The following is an 8,584-nucleotide window of genomic DNA, read 5'->3' as shown; positions in this document are numbered from 1 at the left end:
TTTTTTTTTTTAACATTTTTACACCGGATGACTGCCTCTTACGGTCACTGTGTCACATCAAAGGCTGATCTGGGCTCTGAGAAGAAAAATCCAATTCTTCAGGACTACTGTACCAGAAGCTTTTGATTTTTCGAAACACATACCTATGCCTGCTGGTTGAAATCTGACAAACATAACACTTATAATACACACAAATTTCACACCTGGGTGTGTTATTTGTTATTTGTTTATTTTTGCTAATATTTCGTGCATTATGTCCATAAATCCTAGAGAGCAGTCTTTCTTCAAAAAAATCAATGCAATGACTTGTGCACGCGAGGACTTTGAATGACTTCTGGAATCTGGCACAATGTAGTCCATTGGCTGTATTACATTTTCAGACCCTTTTTGTCAGATGAAAACAGAATGGAGATGAAACAGAATGGAGTGGGTCCCTAGACGGCTGCCAATTTGATGACAGCCTTATCCATGTAGGATTCAGAGCACACTCTCCTTATTTTCATCAATTTAAATGGCCATTGCCATATTCATGTGGTGGCGTGCTATCAGCCAGTTGTTATTAGGACTCAGTGGCCAACAAAAAACACAAGCTGGGGATGTTTGTTTCTTAATCTATGTCACTACATGAATTTGTAAGACATTTTTTCACTACATTTTTTCATGTCAAAATACCACACATACCTTTTGAAACATTTGGAAAGATTTATGTTCATCCGTATATCTTGAATGAGTAGAGCTGCAAAGATTAATTAATTAATTGTCAAGTATCAAATAAATCATCAATTACTTTTATAATCGACTAATCGGTTTGAGTTACATTTTTATGGGAAAAATGTTTTTAAAAAACTCTGTGAATAAATTTTCTAGTTTTTTCACTCCTCCATGAAAGTAAAGTGAATATTTTTGAATTAGGAACAAAACAAGACATTTGAGGACGCCTATGTCTTCTTGGGCTTTGGAAAGCACCAATCTACTTTTTTTTTTACCATTTTCTAACATTTTTTAGACCAAACAACTAATTGAGTAATTGAAAAATATTGATTCAACTAACAATCTCACAGTTGGGTCGCAGCAGTGTCTGTAAGGATCATTCCATTTGGGCTCTATGGGAGTCCAGAATGTCTGATTGTTTGCTTCTTTTATAATAAATCATGGTTTGAAACCTATTTTGGTATCAATAACAGCCTATTAATAATACTGTTAATAACAACAAGAAGTGAGTGTACTCATGTGGACAAAAAATCTGAAGTGCCGGTACTCTGGGTACCTGGGTAGCTTACCTGGTAGAGCGTGTGCCCATATATAGAGGTGTACTCCTCAAAGCAGCGGCCACAGGTTTGACTCCGACCTGCGCCCCTTTGCTGCATGTCATTCTCCCTCTCTCTCCCCTTTCATGTCTCCAGCTGTCCTATAAAAAGTAAAGGCCTAAAATGCCCAAAAAATAATCTTTAAAAAACATAAAGTGCCGGTACTTGGTACTGTTGAGTACTGGCCCATTTCTGGCACTGGGTATATCTTGTCTTGCTTGAACTCCATTTTACTGATGAAAAGAGGATGGTAAAATCTGTTGACAGCTGTACCCATTACATTTTATATAGATTCTAAAACACTGGGTAGAAAATCTGCTTTGAAGGGTGATTTTGATCAAATGTAAGACTTTTTGCTAACACCATGCATTGCTGATTTTTTATTAGTAATGTTTTTACATTCAGTAATTATGCTACAAACATGTGTCCTTACAATCCATTATGGAACTTTTGTTGTACTCCCCTAGACATGTGGTTGCTTAAAATGAATTGTCTGCCATATTACAAAAACAAAACACCCTGAGAGCAAGTAATGTCATGTTGTGGTTTTGTTAACCCACAAGTATGTGTGCCAAAGTTGCCTATTTTATAGCAAAGTAAGTCTAAATTTAAAGTTCCATTTCACAAAGACAGCAAAAGTAAACAAACCTTTTTAAACCTCAGCTGTAGCTAACATCATTTCACAAAGCTTGTCTAAAGCTTTAGCAGGCAGTATGGAGCAGTTATATTACTGGAGTGGGCCCATCACAGCGCCTGGCGGAGCAAGGTCACCTCCTTTCTGCCCTGTATCCAATGCCAGTTGACAAGAGAAAAACATGCCTTCCCTTCTCCAACACTATAAGGGAGCTACTGCTCCTTTTTGATGACGCAACACTGAGTCAATACTTTTTCACCCCGGAAAACTTTTTTGATACCACTGGAACATTTTTTGTGTTAGCCTGCATGGCCACATGCTCGGTCTTTATGCATATTCAGTACGCTCAGAAATGAGTAATACTAATCAGACATATTAATGATTAATTAATTAGGAACACTGATGCAAGAAAATATAAATGATTTACAAAAGATGGAATATTAAACTGACAGCTATCAACGGTTGATCACTGAATCACTTAATGGTTTGCTTAACATGAATCATTATTAATACTCAAATCATTAACACCATTTTATGGAAATGTTGCAGTACAGTACATGTGAAATGTGAGGTCCTGCTTGTCCTCATATGCTCCACAATGGATCAGTGGAGGGATTTTATTTGTATGGGAGATGGCAACAGTGACATTTCCAGGTGGCTTCAGAAAGACAGCAAAGAAAAGGGATTTAAAAGCGTATTAGAACCGGTCCTATTTATATGCAAAGGGACATACCGATTTATAGGCCACAGATTTTGCCTATAACGTCTTCAGATTTCTCATTTCCGTTAACATTTCTCAGATTTCTCTCATGACAGTGATGGTTTATCCATTAACTTAATCTCCCATCTTTCTCACCAAACTGACTTAACCGTGTTAGCCATTGTAAGCTATTTCCAAACCACCAAAGCTTCCAGAGAGCTGAACTGGGTGACTCTTTGCAACATTAACATTTATTGGAATTCTGTGCCGTACCTTCAAAATCCCCCCTCCCCCCACTCCCCTATTCCATCTATTATCCTTGAGGAAGAACAATGCATGGATGTGAACACAAATTCCAAGAGAGGTGAGAGATGAATTTGAGTCCATTTTTCTAACCTGGCAATTCATTTGTCATCCTCACAGCCCAAGGAGCTGCTACCTCCCAGGTCTCTGATTAAACAGGAGAGAATTAATAACAGGTGTCTGAGGAAGAGGAGGCTCTGCCTATTGAAAAAACAAGGTTTCTCAGAAGGAAAGGCAAAGCAATAAGCCACAATCTGCAATTAAAGCAAAGGAGCAGTGGGTGCAGTGTATTTGCTGTCACTTACCCAATACCTTTAGGTCCTATAGTTGTAGAGAAATACAGTATGGCTTGACAGACCCAGATGACATTTTTAGAAATGTAAGAGTAAAAAGTAGGCTGTTATTCCGTGAACAAGGGCCTGATACAGTCACAGTGAAATATCTCTCTAAATTACCACAAAGGAAATACACTATCAGTTACATGTCTTTCACAATATATCTACATCATATCCAGGATGTAGGCCTGTCCCTAACGTGCCCTTTAAATGCATCCAAGATGGGGGGAAAAAATAGAACACTCGAGGTGCTTGCTGGAAGCCAAGGTAACAAATTCAGAAGAATCTTTGATTACCTCTAATGTGGTTATAGGTAATGGTGACCTGTCTCTAAGGAGCCAAGGCAGAGCTAAATTATATTTCAAATCCATTAAACCTTACCTCAGATCCATGATTTGCTTCTAGCAAGCAGCTACCCAGGGCAGCGGGTAATTGAATTACAAACCTGAAGCCAGGAAGCAGATAGGCCCCTGAGCAAAGTCCTCTGCATGAGGCGGAATACTGTTATGCATAAAGTCATGATTTATTTGTGCCTATCAAATCTTGTAATGGGCTATTCTCTGCCATGGAGAGGGCTAACCCCATTTGTTGAAACAACACGTCTGTGGAAAAAATTAGATTGCTATGACCATCAGACATAAGCAGTTATTAAATGTAGGCATTTAACCTGTCTCCTGCTGCAAAGGAAACTTCAACGGGACAGAGGGACGTGCTTAATTACATAGACATGAAAGTCTGAACAAGGCGCTGTGTCCTAGATCTGATTCATTTGCACTTTCTGCTACGCAGCTTAGGATCATCAGGCCCCGAGGCTGTTCACTTTATACATTTTTGAATGTAAATTGTAGCTGCTACATCTCATCGTTTCACACCCCATTTCTAAAACGACCTTAGATCAGTTATGGGATGGGGTAATGGATCAAAAACAGAGGTAATAAAAAAAAAATCATCAAATAAAAATGTAAGATCCTTTTCAGTGGGTGTTGAAACAGAAACCCCTTCTTCATAAGCAGCTTTAATTCAGCCTGGTGACAGCCAGACTGAGCCGTAACCTTGATGTGTCTAATTGCTTACAGTGGGCCAAACTCTCAGGGAGACTCTGGGCTGTTAATAGGAGGATCGTGCACTCAGGGGACAGCAAAGGCTCCTCTTTCTCTTTGCTGTCATCCTTGCTATTTTGAGACATCCTTCACTGTGGAGTCAAGACAGACTACACCAAATTCAATAGTGAATCAATCATTAGAGCAATTTACCAATTAGGCTCATTGTACTCTATAAATAAACATATCACAGCCTTCCCATGCTCTGCCCCTCGAGATATAGGCGACCGTCTCAACATCCAGTCTGGCAATCAGGACACACGGGCAAAGCCATGGCATCGATCAGGGACCTCTGTTATTCTGACGCTTTCTTTGGCAAGGAAATCGTCTCCTCGTGAGTTCTCATCATGCAAACTAACTAAATATAACTCAGCATTACGTCATTACTTTCGGTTGTTTTTTTAACTGCAAACATAGACTCAGACACAGTTATTCACAACATGTATGGATACAGCATAGTTACTCATTTTTTTTGTTAGTACTACATGCATAGTTTATGGCTAATGAGTATATAATAATTACTCAAGCGCACACCATTATTAATAATGCAAGGATTCCCCAGGATTTCATATCAGGTTTATTTTAGCCAATTACAAAATCACACAAAAAATATCCTGGATTAAGCTAAAAATAGTGTGGCAATTCACTCAGGTGACATTTAAACTGTTTGGAAACACCAGAGTTAAGATTTCAAGACGTAATGTATAATTTATAGTGGAAAGAGAGGCTTTGTAATGATACAACAGCTCTTGGCATCCTCACCTCCCCTGGCAGGCTGTCTCCTGCTCTCAGCTTCAATGCTGGAGCTGCCACTGCTGCTGCTGCTGCTGCTGCTTGTGCACAGCCTGCCAAAACTCCAGCATGCTCTACCCACCTGTCAGGCGGAGAAAAACATTTCATTCACACCGAAGATACGTGTCACTAGCTCTCACCGAGAACCACAAGCATTTACAATAACTGTCAAATCTCTGGGTTTTGGTGTAAAATATCTATGGCTTTTTCCTGATATGCGTATCAGACTTTCAAGGCCTAAGCATACAGCGTATGTCAGAGCCAGGATCACTTTATTTAGCAAGTACAGCAACATTTTCAGGGATTGTCCTGGTGGTTAGTAGGTGCAGACATGTTGGAATATGTACCGATGTACAGAACATTGTATGGGTATAAGAGCAGCAAGTTTAGAATAGCAGTGAATGACTATATACTGTATATGCATTATAGTAAGCCCTCAAATGCATAGCTCTAAGCAGACTGCATACATCGCAGTACCAGTGTCGTATGACAAACTGGTGCACAAGGTTTTCTTGATAGTATTGCCTAAACTGAGCGTTAACTTATGTAACATAGCCTACACAGTGCACCACAGAGTGTACCACAGAGTAAAAGTACTCTGAGAGTTACTGTGAGTCTTTTAACACCAGTGTTGCTTCAGTGGACGACCTCCCAGAAACTGAGTGCATTCCCAGAATGGAAAAAGAACTGGTTATTGACTCTGCAGTACGCCCAAGTGGGCTTTATGATTTAGTGCAGCGAGCCGTCAACTCTCAGAGCAATGTGCGGCAAACAAAAAACATTTTATCAATATTCCATCAGGCAGGGGCCCTCTCCCTGTTAATATAGTGCCCAGACGCATCTTAGCACCCCAGAAGATCGTGCATTTAAGCAGCAGCTCGGTTCAGAGACTGCTGCCCATGAGACAGTGTTGAATTAAATGGAATGCCACTGGCCACAAGCATGTGATGTTTTTATTTTATTTTTAGTCCTGTAGCCCTGTGCATTTTATTGACAATGTTGATACTTGCAGATGGCTGTTTGAGATCGATGTGCAAGACCCAGATACATGCATGAAAGATTAAAGAAATGTGCAGAATGTCTCCCGGTTGCAAACGTGATCGCAAAACCAAATATATTCATCAAAAACATAAATAATCAAATAAATATTTATAATGTATGTTTAATTTTCAATATACTGTCTTTCAGTAAATTCTTAGGAAATAGACTTCAAAGCTAGTCTGTGGCTAAAGGCTAAAGCATAGCTTTTTACTCTGCTGAGTCAGTCTGAGTGACAGTCTTTGCAAAAAATAATCAAGCTAGAAAGTAAGGCTTTAAACCACAAACCCATAAAACATTTATTTCCCTCTAAAAACCCTCAAAATGAGATTTAAGCAAGGTCCCATCATGTAGTTGCATATTTGCAAATTCTTTTCCACCTCTCCTGATTAGCCGTACTGCTCCTTAAGTTGCATCAACTTGTGTAATTACCTTCGTATTTACACATATTTATAGTGTCTGGATAGCTGTTTTTACACTGTATATTATATGATGCTCTTTCATTTTCAAGAGCTTGTTGAACTCCATGCTTAACACAGCACAAAACCTGAGGGCTTTTGTGGGAGTTAGTGTTCAACACAACATATGTAAATATGAAAATGAAAGCCACTGTATTATACTCTGTAGTCTTATGCAAAGTAGAAATCTAGTAGTTAGCTGATTGGTTTGAAAAAGAAAGTTTAGCGTTGTTAAAATGAGTGAGGTTTTTATTCGTGAATGCAACCCTGCTTCTGACCGTGCTGCTTTTAGCATTGGACTGCTGAGGATTGAGGAGGCTGCCATGCTTAAAAGCACTTTTTCCCAGACAAAGGCTTTCTGGGATTGGCCCACAGTTTTCACCCACACTGCTTCAGATTCATTCCCTCTACATTATTCATGTGAGCCATTTAGTTCTTATCCAGAGAGACATGAAATGAGTGCACAAGTATAGCGAGTTTACATTTATAAATATGCTGCATTACAAGCAACTAATAGCCGAGAGTGCAATGGTGAAATGACAATGTTTAGACAGAACATGAAATTAAGTTGTTTTTTATTAATTTAAAGCTATAGTGCGTAACCTCTCTCTTTCTGACATCCACATGACGCAAGCCTTCAGTGATTGTGCACCACCCCACCCCTCCTCCACACAGTAACTTGTGGCAAAGGAGGACATGGAGGATTAAAAAAAATAATAATAATTTTGCATTGCCAGACCTTTCTCCACAGCTCTTGGAAGGAGGGTCTGGCTAGTCTAAATAGCACTCCGGGATAGAAGTAAAACATGCTCTGGTTTATTGCCATTTCTTTAAGCCAATCACAATTGTCTTGGGCGGTGCTAAGCGCTGCACAGCGCCACGGTGCCTCCGCAGGATAGAATCTTGAAAGAACTTGTTTTGGTGGAAGGTGTACGTTCAAAAGTTGTTTTAGACGTGCAACAGAAAACGCAGCTTGGACAGATAAGTCTAGCTAGCTGTATCCAGAGATGGCAAAAGTACTAATTTCCCGTACTCAAGCAGAAGTACAGATACTTGTGTTAAAAAATAATCTGGTAAAAGTAGAAGTACTGATTTAACTTCTTTACCCAAGTAAAAGTAACAAAGTACAGGCTTGGGAATTTACTTAAAGTATAAAAGTAAAAGTAGCCTTGCAAATGACAACCATTTTTTTACAGTTCAAGCTGAGAAACTTAAGTGGACATGAAAAAAAAGGTTCTTTATATGCCATTGGTTACATTTTAAATGGATGTCTGCCAATAGGCCTAAAACATCACATATATGATTAGTGTGACAGAGACTGAGACTCAAGGTTAATATGATTCTGACTGAGAAGCAAGATATGAATCCAGTTGTGAGTCTGTGAAAATTCACGGATCCAGTTTCTCTTTTTTAATCTTTCCCTTAACATTTAAAGGATCTCCATGTATGTGTCTGCTCAAATATGGCTTCTGGAAAGAAAATAAAGAATAAAATATGAATTACTATACAGACATTAATTAAGAAGTTCCCCATACTTTTAGAGTTACGCAGCACATTGGCCAGGAGTCATTCTTGATGCCTACTATCTCAAACATCTCTCTTACATAAGGCCGAGGAGGATTGGGAATATTTAGCTGTTTGTCTGCTGAATATCTGGAATCTCTGTTTTCTTCGTTGTCAACCATGTTGCTGTCCATATTACAATGTGCTAAAATTAGCACCATCAAGCCGCAATGATTTGACGCAAATGAATGGCGCCGAATCTGTCGAGTCGTCTTGTAGTGGTGCGTCAAGTGCAACGAACAGTACTGCATATTCCCATCCAATTAGATTGAATATGGTATTGAGGACGCAAACAATAATCATGGTAACGCCAGTGGAATCATTTGAAACTTGTTAGTGAGGACTAGATTAGGA

The 8,584-nt window shown here is 39.2% G+C and overlaps 1 protein-coding gene across 2 annotated transcripts in view; it reads left to right on the top strand.

Moving 5' to 3' along the window:
• chst8 (carbohydrate (N-acetylgalactosamine 4-0) sulfotransferase 8) overlaps positions 1-8,584 on the top strand; it is a 167,844-nt gene that overhangs the window by 100,757 nt on the left and 58,503 nt on the right. The gene's annotated exons all lie outside the window — the stretch shown is intronic.

This window comes from Etheostoma spectabile, chromosome 1 (assembly GCF_008692095.1).
Source record: "Etheostoma spectabile isolate EspeVRDwgs_2016 chromosome 1, UIUC_Espe_1.0, whole genome shotgun sequence".
NCBI lineage: Eukaryota > Metazoa > Chordata > Actinopteri > Perciformes > Percidae > Etheostoma > Etheostoma spectabile.
This window is presented reverse-complemented; position numbering and strand designations above follow the sequence as displayed.